Source organism: Solanum tuberosum, unplaced genomic scaffold, assembly GCF_000226075.1.
Source record: "Solanum tuberosum cultivar DM 1-3 516 R44 unplaced genomic scaffold, SolTub_3.0 scf00091, whole genome shotgun sequence".
Lineage (NCBI taxonomy): Eukaryota > Viridiplantae > Streptophyta > Magnoliopsida > Solanales > Solanaceae > Solanum > Solanum tuberosum.
The window spans coordinates 1,447,256-1,474,746 of NW_006239016.1; positions in this window are offsets into that span (position 1 = coordinate 1,447,256).

The window sequence follows — 27,491 nt, forward strand, 5'->3', positions numbered from 1 at the left end:
GGTCAGTTATCGCGATCTAGTCCGTGGTTTAGACCCCTAGATTAACTGGATGTTCTGTAAAACTCAGCGAGGTAAGTGACCACTCGGCATTCCGTCGAGTGGTTCAGTGAGCGCGACTAATGTTGCCGAATTGGAGAGAACTGGATGGTTTTAAAAAGGCCAAAGGTTTAAACTTTCAAACTCTTCACTTTCCCTCACTTTTGACCTTCACAAACTCACACCCGATTATATTTTCTATATTTCTTGCTTTATTACTCTATTGGAGTTGTTGATTGGTGCTCGGATTAGGAATACTTTGCCGCCTAGCATTACAATCTTGTTTTAATCGGCATTAAAGGTTGGTTTTCTGAACCCCGAGTTTATTTTTAAGAATTTTGTACTCATTTGCAATAATTTTATCTTGATTGAAGTGTGTTGGGCCTCTCTGATACGATTAGAATGCCTGATTGCCTGCTTTAATTCGATAATCTTGCCCGTAGTGTCTTTAATGTTGAATTCCCGTGTTTTGGTTCCCTAAAATTGGTTAAAACTTGTGGGGTTGTGCTTGCATGTTGTTGGGTCTAATCGGGTGAAGTCTAAGTAGCCCATATTTGTATCAAATGATGGAGCGGTTGACATCATTCTTAAGGGCAAAAGTCTTCAATTGGCTAAATTTGGCAAAACCAGGAGAAGTCTAAGTATCCCGGGGTGATGGGTGTTATGGGTGTTGTTTTAATTTGAATTGTGCATGCTTTGATTTTGTTTTTGGGGGTTGCGGGGTTGAATTCGAGAAGATGGGTTGAAAGTTGGCACGTTGGGTCGTTTCGCGAGCTGGGTCGATCTCGCCAAACCACTCGGCGGTTCGCCGAAGTTCCCCATCTCTCCTTTAATTTCATGCTTAATGTGTTGTTGGACTCTATAACTTTCGGTGAGAAGCCTGAGGTCACCGAAGGCACTCGGCAACTCGCCGAAAGACTTCTTGATCGCCCTTTGTCTGCATCCCTGAACCTTTTTTGCACTGTTACTTTCGGCAAGCTAGCCCTTGCTCGCTGAAAGCTGTTAGCGATTCGCCGAAAGGCCCTCCCCATTGCCAACTTGCTAAAATTTTAGAGTCAATCCTTTCGGCGAGCTCGATCTAGCTCGCCAAAGCGATTAGGCGACTCGCCAACCGATTTGGCGAGTTTTTCTACAATTGTTTTCTGTGATCTTATTTGAATTGACTCTAACTTTTTTCCGATGTTTTGTAGATATGGTACGAACAAATATAGACATGCCACCCCGAAAAATAGCACGGGGTATCACGATAAATGAGGGGGTTCAAATCCTCCAAAGAAGACTAGGCAAGAGCCTCTACCGGGTGATAAAGTCAAGGGTAAGAGGCCCATTTCTAACAGAGAGACTACCCCCCGAGGCCCCTATATTCCTTCATGGGCCCGTGGATTCTATGCAGCTGTGCAGACCTTTTTGGCGAATACACCCCTGGCAGCTTCTAGTGGGTCTGGTACTGTTGTTTCTTCTGAGGTGACTTCGGGTATTGATACCTAGGACCAGAGTGATGCACCGGGCACTGATACCCAGATTGATGGAGTGACTGTGTAGACATGACCCATTTTTTACATCCCTCTCTGTCTTACTTTTTGACTTTTGGATATTTTTGTTTGCATTTGAGGACACATGTTTTATTTGTGGTGGGGTGAGGCCCACCTTTTGTTACCTGATTGATATTTTTTGTCTATTTGGGTTTTGAGTTGAATTTGTGTTATACACTAGTTTTTATGGAAGGTTTGAGCTTGTGGCTCGGTGTTTTTAATTGTAAATGATTTTTGACCCTTCCGAAAAATTTTGCCACCTCTTGTTTGTGTTGAATATGGCAGTTCTTTTACAAATTTGAGTATCGGTTTTGATCAATATCGATGACTTGAATAATGCTCATAACCGAACAAACATGAATGTGCGGATATGAGGAGGCCAAATGAAGTTGCATAGTCAATATGTGAACTCTTTGCATCTCGCTGTGACTAGCGAAGTACCGGATTGATTCTCTTCTGTTGAGCATTGCACACTAGAGAAAGTGTGGAGTCTTGTTTTGATATTGGTGTCAATGCCTTGTGTGATGAGCTTACCGTGAACCATGTATGATGACACCTAGAATTTTCCCCGTTAGTCCGGTTAACTAAGTGAGGCAATTTCTTGAGATGATCTTAGGAAACTTTAAAGAGTGAACCAATTTGACATTATACCTCTTTTTGTGGCCTACCTTGTGAGTGTGTGAATCTCTTTTGAACACCCGTTGACCTTGACCCTTTCTCTTGGAAGAAACTTAATGAAAACATAACCTTTCTTGAACCATTACCCATAATCCTCATGATCTGTGGTATGTTTTGAATAGCCAACGTAGGCCAAAAGCCTAAGTTAGGAGTGTAGTAAAAAGGAAAGGTAAATCAAGAAAATTCAAAGAAGTCCCTTTTGCCAATGTGTTAAAAAAATGGAACCCCTCCATACAAAAAAAAAGAGAGAAAAAGAAAATAATAAAAAAGAAAAGGTTGTGGAATAAAGTGTGAAATACAACGAAAAAGGGGGTTTCCAACAATCCATGGAAGATGAATAAGGGGTGACTTTTGAGCTTGAATGAGAATGAAGAAGAAAAGGAAAGAAGGTGTTGTTCACATCACATTTCATGAGGATTACAACCTATGACCATAAATGACCATACCTTTGCACTTATCCCCATTACAAGCCTTGAAAAAAATATTTTTGATCTTGAATGAGCTTAAACAAAAGTCGATTGGAAAATAAGGGCGAACCTATGGGTGAAAATCATACATTGTGTTCATCTTTGTGAGAGTGAGCGTTGCATTTGATTCCGAAACTCTAAATTTTTGAACCATTGTGTGTGAATATGGAATAATTCTTTGTGTGAGGGAATTTGATCACTTTTGTTGAGCGTGAACTTGCATTTGAAGCAAGTAATGTGAGCTTGAGGTTCTTTGGTAATGGTGAGTCACAACTTGAATCTTTGAGTGCACAATTGATCCTTGCATGAGTAAGTTGTGTCTTCTTGTGTGCATTTATGATTGAGTCTTATGTAGCACTATTTGAGATATCCTTTTTGAACTGCTGAACATAAGTTTTACTTTAGGACAAGCAAAAGTTTAAGTTAGGGGTGTTGATGAATCCACGATTTGGACCTATTTAGGGCTTTATTTTAATAGATTTAGTGTCCTCAAATGCATATTTTTCCCAATAACTGATGTAAATCCTTGGATATCAGGTATTTGGACTTAGGGACAAAGCATAGACACTATTAAGCAAAAAGGAACAAGGCAGCTGAAAGAACGAAGAAAAGAAGGCATGATGATCGCTTAAACCATTGGGCGAGTCACTGAATGGCCTTGGTCTCACCTAGTGTTCCAATGTGCCAAGTCCTAAAGGAGAAAAACAAGTCGGCGATAAAAAGAAGAAGTCGACGAGTCACCGAATAGTTCTGCGATGCAGTGTTTTATTTCCCAAAGTTACAGAACTTCAAAGATGCTGAAGGCAAAAGCAAAACGGCTATACAAATGACCAAAGGGCGGATCGCCGAGTGGATCGGCGATCTCGACTTATTGTGCCTACTGGTCCTTCGCAGCACAAATTTTGACAACTATAAATACTTGTTTGAATTTTTAGTTTAGTAGGCAATTTTTGAATATCAAGTTTGTTATTAAGTTTTAGAACTTAGAACTATTTTTGGAAACATTTTTCCTTAGGTTTGAAGATTTGAAGATTTCCATTTCTAAGAAATTGGAAGTGGGTGTTGAAGATTCTTCATCTTAGAAATTTGTAAAGACAATATTAATCGTACTTAGTTGATGGAAACACATTTCGGTATCGATTTCTGTATTTTTACTATGTCTAGCTAAAACCCCAATTCTTAGGATGTGATTATGTGATTATGGGTTGAATTAACTGTTGTGTATTGCTAATTGATAGTTTATTTGTTGTTTAAAAGTGATTTCGTTAAGTAATTGTTGTTGAAATTAATGGGTTGTAGTTCCAAATACAATCTTAATTTCATGTTTTTGGTTTACTCGAGAGAGAGGTTTTAAAACTAAAATTACTAAATCGATGATCTGTGGGTATTGGGTTGTCATGGGTTCAGCTTGAGAGAGTGAACCCTAAACCCTTTTCCACACATTTAGCTCGAGAGAGTGAATGGACTAAAGCGAAGGTTGTGTTTCATTGCATCTTATTGGTGTTCGAGAGAAACCAATTTGATTGAGGGTAAATTGTTTGAGAGAAAGTTTACCCCCTCTAAAGTCTAGCTTATTCACTGATTTGCAACGGTTTACTATTAATTTCAATTACCAATTGTTTACCTTGGCCCATAATCCTATCACATCCCAAGAATCCTGTCTCCATATTCGTATTTCTATATTATTTGCTGTTTTTAGTTGATAGTTGACTACAAACCCCCCCTTTGATATTTGACACTTGTGTCAACCTTTAATTTATTATGTTTTTCTTCGTAAATGTTTTTAGCTATAATTGACTTGAGCAGATTTTTGATTTTCGACTGATTCTCGATTACGAACCGCTCCCTTGGGACTTGACCCCAACTCACTAGTTCGGTTATATTACTATGAATGATCGTTGATGCTTAGTATTGGATGATGCATCTTTGATAGCGTTCATCAGCTCATAGTTCTCGGTATTCCATTCATCTGGGAGCCACCAAGATGTACTGTGATCTACGGGAAGTCTATTGGTGGAATGGTATGAAAAATGATATTGCGGGATTTGTAGCCAAATGTCCTAATTGTCAACAAGTTAAGGTTGAGCATCAAAGGTCGGGAGGCTTTTTGCAAGATATACGAATTCCCACTTAGAAGTGGGAAGAGGTGAATACAGATTTTATAGTGGGCTTGCCTCATACCCGTAGGCAACATGATTCTATTTAGGTCATTCTTGATAGGATGCCAAAATCAGCCCACTTTATTCCCATCAAGGCTTCGTATTCGGCGGAAGACTATGCAAAATTGCATATAAAGGAGATAGTGAAGTTACATGGGGTTTCTCTATCCATTATTTTAGATCAGGATACTCAATTTACATCTCACTTTTGTAAGTCATTTCGAAAAGGGCTTGGTACTAAAGTTAAGCTTAGCACGGCTTGCCACCCTCATACGGATGGTCAAGCGGAAGGTACCATTCAAACTTTAGAGGACATGTTAAGGGCGTGTGTTATAGATTTCAAAGGTAATTGGGATGACCACTTGCCATAAATAGAGTATGCCTACAATAATAGTCACCACTCAAGTATCGGTATGGCTTTTTTTGAAGCCTTGTATGGTAGGAGATGTAGGTCTCTAGAAATAGAGTATGCCTACAATAATAGTCACCACTCAAGTATCGGTATGGCTTTTTTTGAAGCCTTGTATGGTAGGAGATGTAGGTCTCTAGTTGGTTTGTTTGAGGTAGGTGAAATTGATCTTATTGGTCCCGAATCGGTTGACGAAGCTATTAAGAAATTTCGGCTCATTAGATAGAGGTTGAGAACAACTTAAAGTAGACAAAAGTCTTATGCCGATGTAAGGAGAAGGGACCAAGAATTTCAAATTGGTGATTAGGTCTATTTGAAAATCTCACCTATGAAGGGTGTAATGAGGTTTGGCAAAAAGGGGAAACTTAGTCCCCGGTATGTAGGCCCATATCAAATTTTGAAGCGTTTTGGGAAAGTTTCCAATGAGTTGGATTTGCCAAATTACTTGGCCCCAGTTCATCCGGTATTTCATGTTTCCATGCTTAAGAAGTGTATTGGGGATACGGTATCCATTAATCCCTTAGAAGGGTTGGGGGTTGATGAAAGCCTTTCCTATGAAGAGGTTTCGGTAGAGATCCTAGACTGGCAAGTCAAGAGATTCAGAAACAAGGAATTAGCTTCTATTAAGATTTTATGGAGAAATCATTTAGTTGAGGGTACTACTTGGGAGGTCGAGGCCTATATGAAGTCTCGATACCCTCATTTATTTCCTTCTACTCTTTTTCAAGCTTGAGGTAAGTAGTTCCTCTAGAATTTCCTCGTTTTGGAAATTATGTGTGAATTATGTGATTTCCATGGTTTCCTTATGTTATACATGTTCTTCATGAAATTCATGTTTAGTTAAGAAAATGAGTTTTCATGATTCATGTTCCTCATGTTGTTGTGCATTTAGTATGAGTTGCCTACTTGACTTCATGAGATTAGTTGATAAACATGCTTTAGTATGCTTTTTAGAGGAATTGCATATTTGTACCATGATATTGTGTTGAGCATGATCTTTGTTGGAGAAGGTAGTTCCTCCTATGAATATGAGAAATATTGAGTTTCATGCATATTGGGTTGCTACATGTAGTTCCTATTTCCTTGTATTGCATTGACTATGTTTTAAGATAGAGTTGATATTTCCTCCTTTGAATTGTTCATTTATTTTAATGTTTCATGCATGATAGGCTACTAGTCTTGAGTCTTTAATTCCGCAAGGTGTCTAGATCATCATTCGAGGACGAATGTTCCCAAGGGGGAGTTAACGTAACACTCCAGAAACTAGTAGGCTAAACTAAAGTTAACGTGAGGGTAACATCAAAAGTAAAGGGCAAGGGCCAAGGGAATTGGGTGAGGGCCATGGCTAGGGGGCCAAGGCAGCCCAAAATGTTCCTAGCCACTGCCCACCGTGATCACGAGGGTCTTCACGACCCATGGTGGCCACCATGATCTGTGGTGGGTGAATCAGTAAACCCCTCAAGTTGTACAAAATGGCATCCTCCATACAAGCCACTTCACGGCTCGTGAAGGCCTTAACGGCTCGTGGGAGTGGTTGTAGACTTGCCTTCAACTCTGGGTGCTTAAGGGGGGAGTAGCATAGCTACTGGTCAAGGGACCACGGGCCCCACCACGGGATGTGGTTCCCTTGACGACTCGCGAAGGGGGTCGTGAACCCTGGAGAACCCACCTTAAATGAGGGTTTAATGGGTCTTTTCCTTTTTAAGTCCTATTAAAGTGAAGTCATTTTGGTTAAGTTTAGGGTCACTATATAAGTCAATTTTAAGTCAAATTTACTTAAACTAAGTCATTTTTCACAAACACCTAAATCAAATACCAAAAAGTTCATCTTCTCTCAAAATTTCTCTCTCTAGAACTCAAGGAAGAAGAAGAGTAGAATTGGAGCTAGGGCCTAAAGAAACATTGCATTTCAACTCAAACTAGTGATTTCCCCAAAAGTTAGGGTTTGACTTCAATCCTATGGGTTCTTTCCAAAAACATTTCTAAGGGTTGATTTATGATGGATTGTGATTGAATTGATGATTTATTGTTGATTCCCCCAAGAACCCATGAAACCCCATATTTCCTAATTTATGCCTTTGTGATGTGGGTGAATTTATGAAGGAAGAATACTATGAGATTATGCTTGTAGTAATTTAGTAAAATGAATCATTTTATTATCCATATATAATGTAGTAAATCTATATGTGGACTCATTGTATATGCTTTATGAACATGATGATAATCTAATTGTTGTGTTGATTGAAAGTTCATTCTCATAAACACATAATAAACATGATGTGAAAGGTTTTCTCACAATATGATGATTCTATGGTTGAAAGCTCATTCTCACCTATTGAATCTATGAGCTATTCTATGAATTGTGTTGGATAAAGTGTCAAGTCACTCTTTCTTGCATGTGAACCTAATTAAAGACTAAGCATGTAATTGTGGGAAGTAATTCTTAGCACCGAGTAGATACTGACTATGAGATAGAGGCTCTCCCATTAAGTAAGGCCGAGTTTCTAAAAGCAATCTCATGAGATGGAGGCTCCCTCGTTATGTAAGGTTGGGGTTTCTAGTAACAATCTCCTTATCCCATACCTATGTGCCCCCATAGGTTATTTAGTTAGTGGATCCACCTAAAAGCTAATATATGTTAGTTCTATATTAGGCAAGTAGGATACCTCTTTTCGGTGTGGGGCATGACATCGGATTCCATGTTAAGCTCACATTGTCTATGTCGGTTAACGCTTATTCCCACCACGACAAGGATATGAACAAGAACTTGAATTATGAATGATGGTTACTCAGTAAGCTTTACTTAGCTTGGGGTAGGATTATGGAATCCTATTCATGCATTGCACAAGTAGGCTTTTAGGGTACAAATGGTATGGTTCTCTTATGATGTGAGAGTTTATGTAATTAACATGCGTACGACTTATGCTCTTCCATTATCCTTTAAATGATGTTTTAACTTACAAAATGCATGCATTCAATTGTCCCTTTTAGCATGTTTTCATGATTTTATGCATTACTATCATACTTAGTGCATTTTTGTACTGACCCATAATTCTTCTACATTTTTTACAAAGTGTAAGGTCCGGTTCTTAAGGCGATCTTCATTTGGCTCAATCTTGGATTCAACTATTCTCCTTGCTTGTGGTGAGTCCTCAAGATTCGTGGATGGATGTTCATTTTAAGTGTCATCTCTAATAATTGATTTTCGAACTACATTGTATGGTCTATGCCCCTTTCATTTGAACTATTGTAATAGATGGCTAATTGAGACAAATCTAGACTTCCACTTTTCCTTTATAAAGATTCTTTGGACTTAAATGTGTTTGTACTCTTATTGTTCTAACACTTTATGTTAAGATATGCTAAGGGCTGGTATGTGACCCCTTCAGGGTCAAGTACGCCATTTAACGTCTAGAGGGTACCCTTGGGTCGTGACAATCACTTGCCATTAATAGAGTTTGCCTACAATAATAGTTATCATTCTAGTATCAGTGTGGCCCTCTTTTAAGCATTGTATGGTAGGAGATGTAGGTCTTTAGTTGGTTGGTTTGATGTAAGAACCCGGAAAAACTAGTAAGACCATGCTAGACTCTAATGGAAACTAATAAGTGAAACTAGTGCCTAACGTGTGAGCTTCAGAGTTTGGTTTTTGGTTGTATATCGAGTACACGAGATTAGTTTGAGGTGTATAGGGGTTAAACGTCAATGTATGAACCCCCAAATACCAACCAAGGGTCCTTGAAGAGGACACTAAAGCCTAACCCCAAGGCTGTCCCTTAGAGGAAAAAGTTGTCAAAATTGGTGAACCACGGATGGCAAATCACGGCCAGTAGATTGAGTGGCGGCCCGTAGGTTAAGGGGAGTGGTTAAAGGCCTGGTTGAGGAGCCGCAAGTCAAAACCACAGACCTGCAGCATGCCCAATAGATCAATTGACGGACTGTAGGTCCATGGGGCGTGGATGGCACCTGCAATCTGCCCAAAGTCGGACAATAGGTGGGTTAGTGTAGGGAATTCGTTTTTAGGTTATTTTAAGAAGGGGTTGATTAGTATGTGCTTACTTCATATATATATATATATAAAGTATTTTAAAGTATTAAATACCTCATTAGGTCATTATAACCCAAGACCCCAAATAAAAACCCAACTACTTTCCCCTCCAAGAATCTTCTCTCTAAAAACTCCATTGAAGAACCAAGAAGGAAACCAAGTTAGAGCTTCAAGAAGGGAGATTTTCTACATGAAATTGGTTGGATTCTACACCTAACGTATGGGAGTTCTTTATCCTTGGGAAGCTATCACCCAAGGAGCCCTTTCAAAAGCTTTTAACTCAATTCTAGAAAACCCAATTAGCTAGGGTTTCAACTTAACTCCATGGATTCCTTTCAAAACTGTTCTTAAAGGTCGAATTATGTTTTTTATTGATGGTACTACTGATTTTAGATGATTTTAACTTGAATTCCAAAGAATCCATGAGTTTTTCCCAACCCTAGCTATAGTTCTTCTTTACATTATGTGATGGTTTTGCAAGTTGGTCCGATTGATTGAATGTGAGTTAATTATGATGTAATTGCATGATCTAAGTGTGATTTTACATGTATACTTGATTAACCTAAGATTTCTAAGGTGAATTGATATATCCTAGGGTTATGTCATGAAAGAGATAAACTGGGGGTTTAAATGTGATCCTCCTAGAATGATGAAATAATTCATGTAATGCCTTAGATTAGATCAGCTAGACTCGAATTGGTTTAGGGTAATTCTTCTAAACATGAATTGACTTGATCATGATATTATAAGCATGTTTTTTAATACTTGAAGTATAAAGTGCCAATCATGATGTGATTAAGGTATTGATGAATTGTTGGACCATTGTATTCCCTTATCTAATGTGCTATTGCTATATATTTTTGATGAGTTGGTTCATAGCCCTTGAAGGGCATATTGTGAAGGTTTGTGCATGTTGACAAGATTGTGTGTGAACTCATGATTTACTTAGAATTTGAATTAAGGTCTTATGAATATTGGGTATATTGTGGTATTATGGAAAGGCCATTATTCCCTTACCCTTACACTTGATTTTGAATGAAGTGTCTAGGATGATAATGTTGTTGATTGTGTCAGTGCAAGGACAATTACACACACAATCCATGCATAAATATGATTATGATGTATCAATGGTGTTAATTGAAAGTATAGTTCTTATATGCCCCTTTACACATTATTATGCATGAAATATACATGAGCATGATGAAACTATTGTGTCGATTGAAAGTCCATTCTCATGAGAACACATGATCTTGGTGTGAAAGTTATTCTCACATACTAATTATAATTCTATAGTTGAATGTACATTCTCACTTTAATGTATCTATGAGTTATTTTGATGAATTGTATTGAATGAAGGGTAGAACACTCCTTTACACATGTAAATACAATTCAAGACTAATGACGTACAATTTGGGAAATAATGCTTCGCACCGAGTGGATATGGAAAATGAGGTAAAGGCCCTTCCTCCAATGCAATAGGGCGGGTCATCTAAACTGAACTCATGAGATGGAAGCCCCTCCGACAATGTAATAGGGTGGGTTTCTAGAAGCAATCTTCCTATCCTATAACTATGTGCCAACAGAGGACCTGACCTAGTGGATCCACCTTATAGCTATACATTTAGTTCTACCTTAGGCAAGTAGGACACCTTCTTCCGGTGTGGGGTTACACGACACCGGATTCTATGTAGTTCCCATGGTCTATGTCAGTTATGACTACTTTTTCCTATATGATAAAGATAATGAATGAGACATGAACTATACTGTGACTTCTTAATGAGTTTTACTTAGTAGGAGTGGGGGGTATAAGACTTCACTTCCACATTGCACAAGTGGACTTTGTAGGATGTCATGGGATTGTTCCTTTATATTATGATTAGATTTGAATGTATGCATGTATATTGAATATATAGTTGTTATGAATGGTTTTCCTTATAATTCAAGTAGTGTACATGACTATTTCCTTATTTGTGACTATTGATTATAATAAGGTCTAAATATGAAATGCAGGACTAAGGTAGCTTCAAAAGTGTACTTAGTAGGGTTGGCTTTATGGGATGCCAACCATACATTGCACAAGTGTTTCTTAGGTGATGATTACTTAATGATGAGATGATCTTGGTATTTGACTTTGTATTACTTTATGATTGGAGGTTATGTATTGTGAAGATTGGGATTTATATGAAGTTAATGTTTGAGACTATGCTTGTTATTATAATGATATCTTTCATGTTAAGATGAAATGTGTGTGAGTTGCCTTATTGGTTGCATTCTCCAATTATTTCAAAGATGATGTTCAAAAATGGAATATAGCATGATTTCAAATGATATGTCCCTTTTCATGCATGTTTAATGGTTTTGTGCATGACTTTCTTACTTAGTACTTTTTGTGCTAACCCCATCTTTCTACATTTTCTATATGTGTAGGCTTTGGAGATATTGGATTCCATCCTCGTGGCTAGGTTCGTTGGAGATCAAGAAGAAGAAGATTGGTGAGTCCTCATTGTATACGAGGGCTCAACCACATGTCCTTTATTGTCTTTCTTTTATGTTTTAGACTTTGTTTATAAGGCCATGTCCCTAAGTTTGTATTAAAGATTTTATTCCAAGTATAATTGATTGTTTGAGACATAGTGTCATAGATTCTATTTCATTTTATAAGAGACTTCGATTGTAAAGAAAAGTTTTAAATTCCGCACCATTTTCCTATGCTTTAATGTTCATGTATGCTATGAGGCTTGTATGCGACCCCTTCGGGGTCAATTACACCGTGTTAGTTCTAGGGGGTTACCCCGGGTTGTGACAAACGTGGTATCAAAGCATAATGTTTTTGGGATGGTTTTTTTTAAGGATGTCTCAAACCACATCTAGTAGAGTTTTGTTCATAATTGTGAAGCGCGCCACATCTTATGAATAGGAGGCTATCAGATGTTAGGAAACTTCACTTCTTCATTCTCTAGTCGTGCCATAGAGTTTAACTCTAAGGTCTTTCTCTCTAACCGGTGGTCTTTAGGATATGACTACTCGAAGACTTATGCTACAAGGAGCGAGGGAGAAATGTTGGTTGTGATGCCAATTATGGCTATGTGACTTGAGAGATTTGAGGTATTAAATTGTGATGTTGCCTTCAGTGTGAATGATGCTTCATAGTTGCCTTGTGTTATGAAGGATGTTTAGATGAATTTGGGTAGGCTTACTCCCAAGTGGGAGATAGTGTGCCTACCTAGCAAGGTGATTGTGAGGTTAGGTTTAGTTGATGATAGAACTCTTATAGTCAAGTTGTTATTTCCTGAATGAGCCTAACCGAGAGTGGAAAAGAGGGAAATTCTATGCCATAAGTTTGGATTATGTTGTGTCTTAAGGTTGACTTGTGCATGTACCACCTAGTTGAGGTAAAGAAGAAGAGTGTATGTGTTGACCAACTTCAAAGAGTTAGTTATCTTTTAAGATTGATCTTAAGTATGGTCATTTTGAGTGGGGTGCTTAGATAATACCTAGACATGGTTGGTTTGTAGATCCCACCAAAGGTGATGATAAGGGATGAAATGGTCTAGAATTGTCTTGATCCAACCTTAGTAGAATGGAAAGAGACAAAGGTTTCATGGACAGAGCTCTTCTAAGTTTCCCCTAAGGTTTAACCAAAAGAAGGTGTCTACCCCCAAAATCTCAAGGAGTGAGTGGTAGTGGATCTTATGTGGTTAGACCTACTTGTGATAGGTGTGGAAAAAAACATGATGGTAAGTGTCTAGCTGACATGAAGGATTGTTATGGATGTGGTAGGAGTGACCACAAAATAAGAGATTGCCTAGTACTTGGCACTAGGGGAAAAGAAAGGAAGAAAATTAGGTTTGATGCTCTTCAAACTAGATGTGGACAAGAGTATCCTCCTAATGTTGCTCCCGGTATGTTTTTAGTGCATATTTCTATTCCGGTAATACTTGTCTTTGTGACTTGATAAATTGGATATAATGAACTTTGTGTTGTCCTTAGTATTCATGGGTTTAATTATGGACATATGTGCTTGTTGGTATAACCTAACTTAGCCATAATGAGTTCTATGGTGTGTTGGAAGAGTTAATGAATAGTGGTGTTTAAGTGATGCCTAGAGGGGTGGAGTGAGTACATTCCTTTGAAAGAGGTTAGAAGTGTAATTCTCCATTGTTAGAATCACCTTGTGTGATGAATATGAAAAGTTGAGTGTTCTAGATTTCCATGTTTAGGTTTGACTTGAAATTCTCACCTTAATAAGTGTGGTGTGTTTAAGGAGTTTAGTTTCGGTTTGGTAGGCCTATTAGGCCTTGAGTGGTGTTGGTAAGGTTGCTTGTGAGCAAGAGTGCTTAGATGAGAACCTCTCTAATTTAGAAGTACCAATTAGGATCTTAGACCGGCAAGTTAAGAAATAGAAGGATGAGAAAGTGCTTCCATGAAAATGTTGAGGAGTGGTATTTTAGTAAGGGTGTTAGTTGAAGGTGCTTAATTGGGACGGCAAGGGACAATGAGATGTCCCAATATCCTTATGTTCCCTTCTATTTCTCCTCTAGCCTTAGATGATAAGTTCTCCTTGACCCATTTCTTGATCATGGAGTCTTAGATGTTATGTGTGTCCTAGAATTCCTTGTCCCATAGAGTTACTTTTGTTAACCTTGATAGGGTTTGGATGCATGATTATTAGAGCTCTATGAGTTATAGATCCCGGTAAGGTTATTGTGGGTCTTAGAAATGCTTTGAGTTTGTGGAAAAGGGTAATAATTGAGGTTTTTGTAATAAGGGGCTTACTCCCAAGGGGGAAATTATGTGCTTGAGTAGCAACATTGATTGACAGTGCCGATATCCTCATCTTTTCTTATATTCCTATTCTAGCTAGAGACCAAAAGTCCCTTTTTGGTTTTTTTTTTATGTCTAGGAGTCATGAGTGTTTTAGAAATTTCCAGGAACTCCTTATGTTATGCATGTTCTTGAGGGATTCTTGTTTTGCATAAAATGATTTTTTCATGATTTATAAGTTCCTCATGTTGTTGTGCATTCTAGTATGATGATGTCATATTTGATTTCATGAGATGGTTTGATGAACCTGCTTTGATGGTGCTTTTGATAAGATAGCACCTTGGCTCCGTATTGTTGTGTTGAGCTTGCTTTAGTTGGTAAAGATAGTTCCTTCTATGATTATGTGATTGGTGATGTTTAGAAGTGTTGGTATAGGCTCACTCCTAAGGGGGAGATGGTGTGCCCTAGCTAACATAATTGTTATGTGCTTATATGTTGCCATGACTTCTTTATATGATGCATATTCATGAAAACTAGTGTTTTGAAAGAAAATAAGTTTATGTGCATTGTTTCCCTCATGTAGTAGTGCTTTGAGTAAGAGTTTCCTATGGTACTTCATGGGAAGATTGTATGAGCATGTTTTAGTTAGGAGTTGAGAATTCCTCCTTAAATGAAATGCTTTTCAAAAATGATTTGCATACGAGCTCCATAAGAGGATGCTGAGCATGTTATGACTAGCAGAAGGTAGTTCCTCCTATGAACATGACATATGTTGCATATCATGCATAATGAGTTTGTAGATGTAGTTTTTACTTACTTGTATTGCATTGATCATGTTGAATTGGAGTTGATGTTACCTCATTTGAGTAAGTGCACATTGTGAATAGTGAATCTTGAGTTGTGCAATATTGATGTTTCGTGCATGATGGGCTGCTAGTCTTGACTCTTTAAAATCCGTAAAGTGTTTCAACTGTCATTCGACGACGAATGTTCCTAAGGGGGAGATAATGTAACAATCCGGAAAAAATAGTAAGACCAAGCTAGAGTCTAATGGAAACTAATAGGTGAAACTAGAGCCTAACGTGTGAGCTTCTGAGTTTGGTGTTTGGTTTTAGATTGTATATTGACTACCCGAGCATAGGTTAAGGTGTATAGGGGTTAAACGTCAAGGTAAGACCCCCCAAAGACCAACCAAAGGTCCTTGGAGAGGACCCTAAAGCCTAACCCCAAGGCTGCCCGTTAAAGCAAAAATCTATCAAAATTGGTGAACCACGGATGGCAAATCACGGCCAGTAGACTGAGTGACGCCCGTAGGTCATATGGCGTGGTTCAAGGCCTGGTTGAGGAGATGCAGGACAAAACCACGGACATGCAGCACACAGAGTAGATCAATTGACGGACCGTAGGTCCATGGGATGAGGATTGCACCAGCAATCTGCCCAAAGTCAGCCAATAGGTAGGTTAGTTTAGGTAATTCATTTTTAGTTTGTTTTAAGTAGGGGTTGCTTAATATGGGTTTATTTCATATATATAAAGTATTTTAAAGTATTAAACACCTCATTAAGTCATTATAACCCAAGACCCTAAATCAAAACCCAACTACTTTCCCCTCCAAGAATCTTCTCTCTAAAAACTCCACTGAAGAACCTAGAAGGACACCAAGTTAGAGCTTCAAGGAGGGAGATTTTCTACAAGAAATTGGTTGGATTCTACACCTAAGGTATGGGAGTTCTTTATCCTTGGGAAACTATCACCCAAGGAGCCCTTTCAAAAGCTTTTAACTCAATTCTAGAAAACCCAATTAGCTAGGGTTTCAACTGAACTCCATCGATTCCTTTCAAAACTATTTTTAAAGGTCGAATTATGTTTGTTATTGATGGTACTACTGATTTTAGATGATTTTAACTTGAATTCCAAAGAATCCATGAGTTTTCCACAACCCTAGCTTTGGTTCTTCTTTACATTATGTGATGGTTTTGCAAGTTGGTCCAATTGATTGAATGTGAGTTAATTATGATGTAATTGCATGATCTAAGTGTGATTTTACATGTATACTTGATTAACCTAAGATTTCTAAGGTGAATTGATATAGCCTAGGGTTGTGTCATGAAAGAGACAAATTGGGGGTTTAAATGTGATCCACCTAGAATGATGAAATTCTTCATGTAATGCCTTAGATTAGATCACGTAGATTCGAATTGGTTTAGGGTAATGCTTCTAAACATGAATTGACTTGATCATGATACTATAAGCATGTTTGTGAATACTTGAAGTATAGAGTGCTAATCATGATGTGATTAAGATATTGATGAATTGTTGGATCATGGTATTCTCTTATCTAATGTGCTATTGCTATATGTTTGGGATGAGTTGGTCCATAGCCCTTGAAGGGCATACTGTGAAGGTTTGTGCATGTTGACAAGATTGTGTGTGAACTCATGATTTACTTAGAAGTTGAAGGTCCTAGGAATATTGGGTATTTTGTGGTATTGTTGAAAGGCCATTCTTCCCTTACCCTTACACATGATTTTGAATGTAGTGTCTAGGATGATAATGTTGTTGCATGTGTCATTCCAAGGACAAGTACACACAGAGTCCATGCATAAACATGATTATGATGTATCAATGATGTTAATTGAAAGTACAGCTCTCATATGCACCTTTACACATTATATTATGCATGAAATATACATGACCATGATGAACCTATTGTGTTGATTGAAAGTCCATTCTCATGAGAACACATGATCTTGGTGTGAAAGTTATTCCCACATACTAATTATGATTCTAAAGTTGAAAGTACATTCTCACTTTAATGTATCTCTGAGTTATTTTGATGAATTGTATTGAATGAAGGGTAGAACACTCCTTTACACATGTAAATACAATTCAAGACTAATGACGTACAATTTGGGAAATAATGTTTCGCACCGAGTGGATATGGAAAATGAGGTAAAGGCCCTTCCTCCAATGCAATAGGGAGGGTAATCTAAACTGAACTCATGATATGGAAGCCCCTCTGCCAATGTAATAAGGCGGGTTTCTAGAAGCAATCTCCCTATCGCATAACTATGTGCCAACATAGGACCTTAGTTAGTGGATCAACCTTGTAGCTATACATTTAGTTCTACCTTAGGCAAGTAGGACACCTTCTTTCGGTGTGGGGTTACACGACGCCGGATTCCATGTATCTCATATGGTCTATGTCGGTTATGGCTACTTTTCCCTATATAATAAAGATAATGAATGAGACATGAACTATACTATGACTTCTTAATGAGTTTTACTTAGTAGGAGTGGGGGTATGGGACTTCACTTCCACATTGCACAAGTAGACTTAGTAGGATGTCATGGGATAGTTCCTATATATTATGATGAGATTTGAATGCATGCATGTATATTGAATAGATAGTTATTATGAATGACTTTCCTTATAATTCAAGTAATGTACATGACTATTTCTTTATTTGTGACTATTGATTATAATGAGGTCTAAAGCTGAAATGCATGACTAAGGTAGCTTCAAAGGAGTACTTAGTACGGTTGGTATTATGGGATGCAAACCATACATTGCACAAGTGTTTCCTAGGGGTTTCTTAGGTGATGATTGCTTAATGATGAGATGATCTTGGTATTTGAATTTGTATTCCTTTATGATTGGAGGCTATGTATTGTGAAGATTGGGATTTGTATTATGTTGATGTTGGACATTATGGTTGTTGTTATAATGATATCTATCATGTTATGATGAAATGTGTGTGAGTTTCCTTATTGGTTGCATTCTCCAATTATTTCAAAGATGATGTTAAAAAATGGCTTATAGCATGATTTTAAATGAAATGTCCCTTTTCATGCATGTTTTAATGGTTTTGTGCATGGCTTCCATACTTAGTACTTTTTGTGCTAACCCCATCTTTCTACATTTTCTATAAGTGTAGGCTTTGGAGATATTGGATTCCATCATCGTGGCTAGGTTCGTAGGAGAGCAAGAGGAAGAAGATTGGTGTGTCCTCATTGAATTCGAGGGCTCAACCACATGTCCTTTATTGTCCTTCTTTTATGTTTTCGACTTTGTTTATAAGGGCCGTGTCTTTTAAGTAATATTCATAAGAGGTAGGTATGGAAATACCTCCCCCCACCACAAGCAAAAAGAAATTTTTCCTCAAATTTAAGAAGATATCCAAAAAGTCAATAAAAAGGGTCAGAGAGGGAGGTAAAGAAAGTCATGTATAAACAGTCACTCCGTCTGACAAGGATTAGTGCCCGGTATAACATCAACACTACTAACTCCACTCGGTTCAGCCAAGGGTGTGTCTGCCAAAGAAGTCTGCACAACTGCATCTACCATGATCTCCTCAGTCTCCGTAAGGACCTCGTAAGAAATCTGCTCAACAATCCCAAGCATCTCCTCATTCGTCTCAGCCTCAGACTCAGGATCAACTACCTCCTCAGCTCGAACATCATCTCCAGTGGTAGCCGGAGGCATATCTTGCTCAATTGGCACATCTGGGATCTCCACTATACCAAAATTCATCAACATGTCGGTGGACTTTAGTTGGTCCACATCTCTCCCCAGCTCAGCAATAGTGGCCTTTAGGGCTGTCACCTCCTTATTGGCCTCTGGGCCACGCTCGCACACCGCTATTGTTACCGCAAGGGCATCAATATCCACACTCACGGGTGTCACAACATCAACAAGAGCACTCTTAATCCTGCCAGGAATGGAGGCCTCAAGTCAGGAGGCATGTTTATCTGCTAAATGGGCTAGTTACCCCATCCGTAGCAATGCAACCTAGGTGAATGAAGGTCGGCCAACAGCAGCAGTACTGGATCTGGGAGGCAAATGAGTAGCAGAGCAATTGGGAGTAATAGAAGAGGAAACACTAGATGTACTTGAAGACCCAGGGACCATAGTAGGGAATACTGCCTCTGTAGGTAGTGTCTAACTATCAACTCCGGGATGTATCCACCAGGGCTGCCCTCTTCTTCTCTGCCTCCTCTTTCAAGTACTCCGCCTCAATCCTTCGGATGTCGGTACAGGATGTGGGAGTCACTTTTGCATCCTTCTTCTCATCTCTAGGAACCCGAGCTTGCCTGCCCAATTTGGTGATCAACAACGGAAATGGGAGAAAAGTTTGGCACTACTTGGACCTTATGACCATCTCCTATGCCATAATAATCCCTAGATTCAACCTTGTCTCATCAATGATGCAACCTAGACAGGCTGCCTTGGAGTGGTGGAGAAATGACTTGTTCTGGGATGGTATAATGGTACTGCTGATGAAGCCAAACCAGAACGTCGATGCTATATTTTGGTTCTTCTTCTCAATGGGTACTCCAATATCAAGCCATTTGGGAGTACCGTCTGATATCGGAGGAGCCAACCACTTCTTCATGTTTTGTAGTGTCTTTGTCCGTAACAGATGTTGGCAGTCATCTCCAATTCGTGTTGAAACACCCAAGATTACATTGATAGCATCACTATCACATTTCACCTTTCTACCCCTGATGAACACATAGTCAACCGACTTTAATTTGGCTGCCGACTACTTCCCTTGTGGCACCAGGGCACTGTAGGCACTGTAGAATTCTCTCACCTAATTTGGAATGGATAGGCCACGGGGAATAGTGCAAAGTTGGAATTTGTGCGACCTCAAGAAGCTCATGATCTCCATCTACTTGTCTATGACGCCATCAGTCAACAGTCACTTCTCCTCTATAATGGTCCTTAGCCCCTCAGTCTTCATTGTATTCGTAGATCATGGGGGAAGACCCTGTACCGATGGTGCTATGACCACAGCCTGCGCAGGAATAGAAGGAGAAGTGGCAACCTGGGGAGTCGTGATCCTAGATGAATATCATTCATCCTCTTGGATCGGAGCTCTGTCCTCTGGGCTACTAGTAGCGCATCATCCTCACGCTCAAAACTGGTAGCCCGAGGATCTTGGTGCTCACCCTCACTCCCAGAAGTGGTGAGGTGAGTGGCATAGAGGTCGTCACTATCGAAGTTGGCCTCCAGTGACGCAGGTGCAGGAGCCTTGCCTTTTCCCTTGCCCTTTCCACCTATGGTGGGTAGTTTGGTAACCTTAGCCCTGGATACAGCTACACCCTCATAGATTCTGATTTTTTTTGCCCTCTTACGGGGAGGCATGTCTCTACCGGCTACTTTTGGTCTAAGCCATATCTGTAAAAGCATTAACAAGAGTTAGAAACAGTTCAAACAGAGTTGCAGAAAAATAGTTGCAGACAGACTTGTCGAACCGATCGGCGAGTCGCTGAATCACTTTGGCGAGCTAAATCGGGCTTGCCGAAAGGATTGGCTCAGAATTTCCTAGAAAAATGGGCATGTCGGCGATGGGAGAGGCCTTTCGGTGAATCACCAACAGTATTCAGCAAGCAAGGACTAACCCGCTGAAAGTTACAATGCATTTTAGGCATTAGGGGCACAGAAAGGGCGATCTAGAAAGACAATCGGTGAGTCGCCGAGTGCACTAGGCGAACTCAGGATTTTCGCTGAAAGTTACAGAACCCAAACTCAAATTTAGCATGAAATTAAAGGCGATCTAGGGGCATTCGGTGAACCACCGAGTGGTTCGATGAGCTCGACCCGGCTCGCCAAACTGTCCAACGTGCCTATTTTCAACCCAACTTCTAAATTCAACCCCGCAGCCCCCGAGAACAAAATCAAACCATGCACTCATTCAATTAGACTTAGACCCATAATACCATGCCACCGGGATACTCAGACTTCTCTCGATTTGGCCAAATTTGGCCATTTGATGAATTCTCCCTTAGGAATGACGTCAAACGCTCCATCATCGAGAAAAATACGTCATTTAGCATAAATGGAGGTTACTTAGACTTCACCAGACTAGATCCAACACAATTTAAGCACAACCCAACAAATTCGATCAATTTTAAGCACAAAAATTTCTGGAAATCAATGATATAGACAATTTAGGAAAGATATTTGAAGTAAAATAGGAATTCAAGCATACAAATACAATCAGAGAGACCCAGCACACAACACTAAGATAATAACAATTGTAAATGAGTAAAAATTGCTAAATATAAGTTTGGGGTTTGGAAAACCAACCTTTTATGCCGAATATATAAGTTGTAAAGCTAGGTGGCAAAGAATCTAACTCTGAATATTCAATCACCGACTAATACGCGATAAAACACAAGAATATAGGAAAATATAGTACGGGTGTGAGTTTGGGAAGTTAAAAAGTGAGGTAATGTGAAAGATTTTGAACTTTTGAAATTTTGGCCTTTAAAACCGTCCACTTCTCGCCCATTCGGTGACATTAGTCTTACTCGCCGACCCACTTGGTGACACGCCGAGTGGGCACTTACCTCGTCAAGTTTTATATGACCTCCAGTTAGTGTGGGGTCCAAACGGCAGACAAAATTGTGATCGCCGACCTGGTCGGCGATTCTCCAATTTGTTCCTGGGCTCACCGAGATTTACAGACTCTAATTTCAAAATTTCTTGAGTCCGACTGCAGTCCACGTCGGACTCGCCGACCTCTTCGGTGATTCGTTGACTGGACGTTTAGCTCGCCAATCTGCACCTTTCAAACACATTCTACACTTTAACCTACACAATCTACACATGATTATTTCACAAACAAAAAGAAAGCAAATAAAAACTTGGGTTGCCTCCCAAGCAACACTTTAGTTAACATCGTGGCATGATGCAAGTCCTTACTCAAACTTCATTTTTGGTGTTTTCCATAGTATCACTAGGCAACCCCCCTTTGTTGTCTTGGGTTTAAATGAGATGAGATATGACCCATCTGAGTCTCCAACTATTTGATAGAGATGAAATGGGAGGTAACCGTCTGGCTAATAGTCGACACATCTTCTTTCATCTCTTTCAAAATATTGACAGACCCATCAACCTTGTTGAGAATACGAGACAACATATCCTCAGACCAGCCACCTTCAGAATCCTTTTGCTTTTGACGCTCGTGGGAAGAATGGACTTGTCCTTCTCCCCATCCTTTTCCTTCCAAGTGGGGTTACGATCCCTCCACTCTCTATCACGATCTCTCCAAACTTCATCCTTGTTCCTATCTTGGTTACCACCCTGCCTCGGGTAGTTTGCACGATAACTACCTCTTTGGAAGGCTAGGAAATTCACCTCTTCATTGTACAACGCTCCAAACTTAGCCTCATCGAGATTAACACACCTGACACCCACATCATTTACACTTCGAGCACCAACTCCCATGACATTTTTGGACAAAATATCAAGTTGTGTCATGATCTTGCATGTTCTGATCCCTCTCTTGGTCTTTCTCAAGTTGTTCCTTGGTCAATTTAAACGTGAGAGGGGTGACCTGATCTTAGCGGGTGTACCAAGCCCGTTTAATTGTGGTCATACCATCCAAAAGCTGGGCTGCTATAATGTAAGGTTGTTGCATCAAACCTCCCGAAGAAAGTTGGTCAGCTACACCCTTGTTCACCGAATCAAGGCTTAGGTAAAAATATTGCAGCAAAACGTTGTCAGGCAAACCATGAGTTGGCCATTGCAGCACCAACTTCTTGAATAGCATCCAAGTCTCATGAATTGGCTCACCCTCAAACGCTTAAAGCTTTGGACGATATCCTGAAGAGTCATCATCTTCGAAGGGGGAAAAATCGCACTTGAAATTCAGTGACAAACTCTTCCCACGAAGTGATTGATTCTCGTGGAAATCCAGCTAGCCACTTACATACTTCTCCCATTAAAGAAAACGGGAACAACCTCAACAGAACCGACTCTTGGGATATGTTCTTGAAGGAGAACGTTCCGCAAACAACAACAAAGTTTCTAATATGCTCATGAGCCAGCCCACCAAACAACTCTTTCAATTGCAAGAGCTACAGCATAGTACTTGTAATATGGAAGACAACGTTCCCTTCAGCTGGAGGCAAGCGAATGGCACCAATACCACCCATTAGATGAGGGTCATTAACATTAGGCTCATTCAAATCGTTGAGGTTACCGATGTCATCTTGGTGGCCCACTTGGCTACCATTGCTTTCGTTCACACTCATACTCTTTGTTTCAAAACACAAACAAGTAAACCAAAACTAAAAGTAAGTAGATTCGACTATGACTAACAAGAAAAAAATCAGCTTAACCTAAGAATCTTAACCAACACCACTCCCCGGCAGCGACGCCATTTTGATTAATAAAGTTTCAAAGACACTTCATCCAATTCTAAGCATCAACGGTCGTTAATCAGTATATAACCCAACTAAGTGAGTTGGGGTCGAATCCCACAGGGAGTGGTACGTGTTTAAGATTCAATAGAAATGTGTAAAGATATTCAAATCAGCCGAAGGAATATACATCTACAATAAAAAACATAATTAAAATTAAAGGGTGACACAAACGTCAAATGAGGGATTTTGGTTTGGAATTATCAACTACAGTAGCAAACAACACAAAAAAATAATAATGAGACGGGTTCTTGGGATGTGATTCGATTATAGGCTAATATTGACAAACGAGTAATTGGAACTGCTAGAAAATAGTTGAATGTTAGTGAGTAAGCTAAGCGATAGAGGGAATAAATTTTGTCTCGAACAATTTATCCCGAATTAAGTTGATTTCTCTCCAACACCAACAAGCAAGCAAATAAGACCAGCCTACACCCTAGTCGATTCACTCGCTCGAGCTGAATATCTGGGACTGAGTTTAGGATTCACTCTCTCAAGCTGAACCCATATAAACCCAATAACCACTGACCATTGATCAACAATCTTTGTTTGAAAACATCTCTCTCGAGCAAGCCAAAATCACAAAGGTAGAACTTCATTTGCAACTGCAATTCTTTAAATTAAACCACAATTACTAATTAAACTCACTTATAAATAGATTTTAAACTAACAGTTAGCAATACCCATAAACTAAATCAACCCATAATCACATAATCACACCCGAATAATTGGGGTTTTATCTAGACATCATAAGAAGATAAAAATTGTTACCAAATTATGTTTCCATCAACTAGGTAAGATTAATTTCGTCTTTACAAAGGTCCAAATTGAAGAATCTCAAAGCCCCACTTCCAATTTCTCAAAAGTAAAAAACTTCAATTCTTGAAAGCTAAGGAAAACTAGTCTCAATACTCAGAGTTCAAACAAAAAAATTACTCTAATGAATGTTCAGAATAAAATTTGATACTAAACTTAATGTTTGAAAATGTATTTATAGTCGCCAAAAATATATTGTGCAGGGTCATTCGGCGCAGTAAGTCGAGCTTGCCAATCAGCTCGGCGATCCGCCCTTTGTTCAATGTCTTCGCCTTTGTGTCTTGGCCTTCAGCTTCCTTAAGTTCTGTAACTTTGGGCGATCCAACACTGCATCGCAGAACTATTCGGCGATCCGTCGACTGCTCCTTTCTCTCTCCAACTTGGTTTTATACTTTAGGGCTTGGCACACTAGAACTTTAGGTGGTGAAAAGTCTATTCGGTGACTCGCCAAAGGGACTTGGCGATCACCAGCCTTTCATTTCTTCGTTCTTTCAACTCGCTTTGTTCCTTTTTGCAAATTACTATCCAGGCTTTGTTCCTCAATCCATGTACCTAGAAATCAAGGGTTTTGCATCAGTTATTTGCACAAAATAAGTATTTGAGGACACTAAACCATTGTAAATAAAGCTCTAAATGAGTCCAAACCTCGGACTCATCAACCATCATGCTCACTTTGCCCCTACCATCACCATGAAGTCGATCTTGTCATCGACACGACACCTCAAACTTAGATATACCAACCAATTCCAAAGGACTCACTCAATTTTAAATGCACTTTTTTTTGTAAAATCCTTAATTGCCATTAAACAAGTATACTTGTTGGAAACTTTCTTCATTCATAAGTTTTTCATTGTGATATTGATCCACTCTCTTAGAGATTAGGATGCAGTAACTAGTCCTTATTTAGAATCATCGGAATACACATCACAACCTAATGCATTAATATCGTACCAAAGATCCACCATTAAAAAATTTCTTATAAACAATGCTTAACCCAAGCGTCCATAGTAACAAACAAGTTAGTTTCTCAAATGTGAATGCAACATCAAATCTCATTATACGACCATCTAATAAAAGTGATAACTCATTAAGTCGTTAGTATTCACACTTGTCAATCAACGTATATATATATACATATAACACTAGTACCACATCGTGAAATCCCGTTAGATCTATCACTAGAACACATCATATCACTCGAGAAGATTGTACTAAAATAAGCCACATATTTCTATACATTGAATAATTGCAAAACATTACCAAATCAATTCAGTCTCTATCCTAAGAGATATGCATTCTTTCTTAGATCAGATCGATAGTAGAAATAACACACTCCATAAATCTAACCAAATAAGCATTTATACTATTGTAGTTGTCATGAAATGACCCTTTTTAATATACACTCAATCTATGAAATTTTAGTAGAGATTCTGTCCTCAATTGGCGAAACATCATTCTCATAATTCGCTAAGCAATCCATACATGTTATGACAACTTTATTAACTGTATTTTCAAAAGTTACAATGCTCATTATCTAGCCATCCCTTTAATTATTCCATTGCCAATTATCGAACCACTCCAGATATTCCCTACACCATAAAATTACTATTCTTGATGATGGAGTAACTAACCTAAAAAAAGATTACATGTTCATGAAGTCCCTCAAACCATTATTCAAACTCATCATTCGAATATTCTTCAAATGCATCATAGAGCCATCACCTTACATTAACACTTTTAAATTTGTGAACATTATTAATTTCACCAAGCATCCTTCCAATAAGATTATCATTTCCAAATCATGTCTAGCCTTCAAGCCATACAGGACACACCTCACATGAAGAACCTTGCACAAGTCATCACTATAATAAAGAGAGTTGAATTAAGTGATAGGAATCAGATTAGATTAAGGATGCACCGTAGAGATTCAAAAAGTGAAGATTTCTTCTAAAATTTACCATAGCCTCTCAAAGATAAGCAACACACGTCTTTGCACCGATGTTTGAGACTCTACTAGACATGGCTTGTACACATGTGAGACCTATGAACCTGGGGCTCTTATACCATGTTGTCATGACCAAAAATATAGATGTGATGGCACTCATCTTATCCCACAAAGATAAGTCACCCTAAAACCCAACCATTATGATAAAGAACATAAATAAACTATAACTAAAAAATGAATAACAAATTAAATTGCGGATAATAAGTCAACTTAGCTAAATCTCCAAAACTTGGATGTCACGTGCACACACCTCTTATGTATTACATTAAATTTGAAAGAAAAACACAAGTCTCAAATGATGTTGTCACTATAACACCTTGGAAATCTAATGACCTAAGCTAGAGCCTAACATGTAATCTAGTGTCCTAAATAGGGTAAACGTCAAGATAAGAGTCGTAAAATAGCTTCCCTAACCTATTACTCAGGTGTTAGTCCCTAAACGCCAAGGCATGGACCCCCAAGGACCTCCCAAGGGTCCTTGATGAGGGCCAAGGGGCTGCTAAAAAACTGTCCCAAAATAGTCTCATCCACGAAGGGAGGACCACGAGGTATGAAATGACTAACTCCCCGTAGATGGGTGTCGTGAGTCCAGCCTTAGCCTCCTCAAAAGGGTCCCCTAAATTACCATGTCCCATCCCCATTCCACGTACGTGCAGTACGATCTGTAGACCAACTCATGTTCCGTGGAAGGGTCGCGTGAGTTGAGACTTAGTCTTCTCACAAAGACGCTTATCCTCCCCTCTTTGACCCAAACCACGAGTGACCAGTACAGTTCATGGTTTAAACCATGCCTCATGGATGGGGACTCGTGAGCGGGGCTTGGGCATGTTGCCTAGGTTCGGCCTAAGTAGGGGTGTTTTGGTAATTCATTAACTAATTAAGTTATGGTGGGGGATGGTTATATTTAGTTTTTTTAAGTATATTAAAGCATTTATAAGTAATAAACAATTCTTTTAACTCTCATAACTCACAACTCAAAATCAAACCCATTTCCCTCCCAAAATATTCTCTCTCTAAACTCCATTGAAGAACCAAGTCAAAGCTCAAACTAGGTCATCAAGAACAAGTCTTTCTTCTCCAAATTCATTAGGAATTCAACCTAAGGTATGGATACTCTTCATTCTTGGGTAGCTATCCCCCAATAAGTCCCTTCAAAATGTGTTTCTAAGACTTCCAAAATCTAAGGTTTTACTTCAAACATGGGTCTTCTTCTAAAACGATTTCTATTATTCAATTATGATCTATTGTGGTTAATTATGATGGTTTATGGTGAGATTGTTGTGGTATTGATGGTTTTTGATCAAAATATTTCTTGGACCCATGGTTTCCCTTTCTTCCTAAATTGTAAACTATGATGTGAC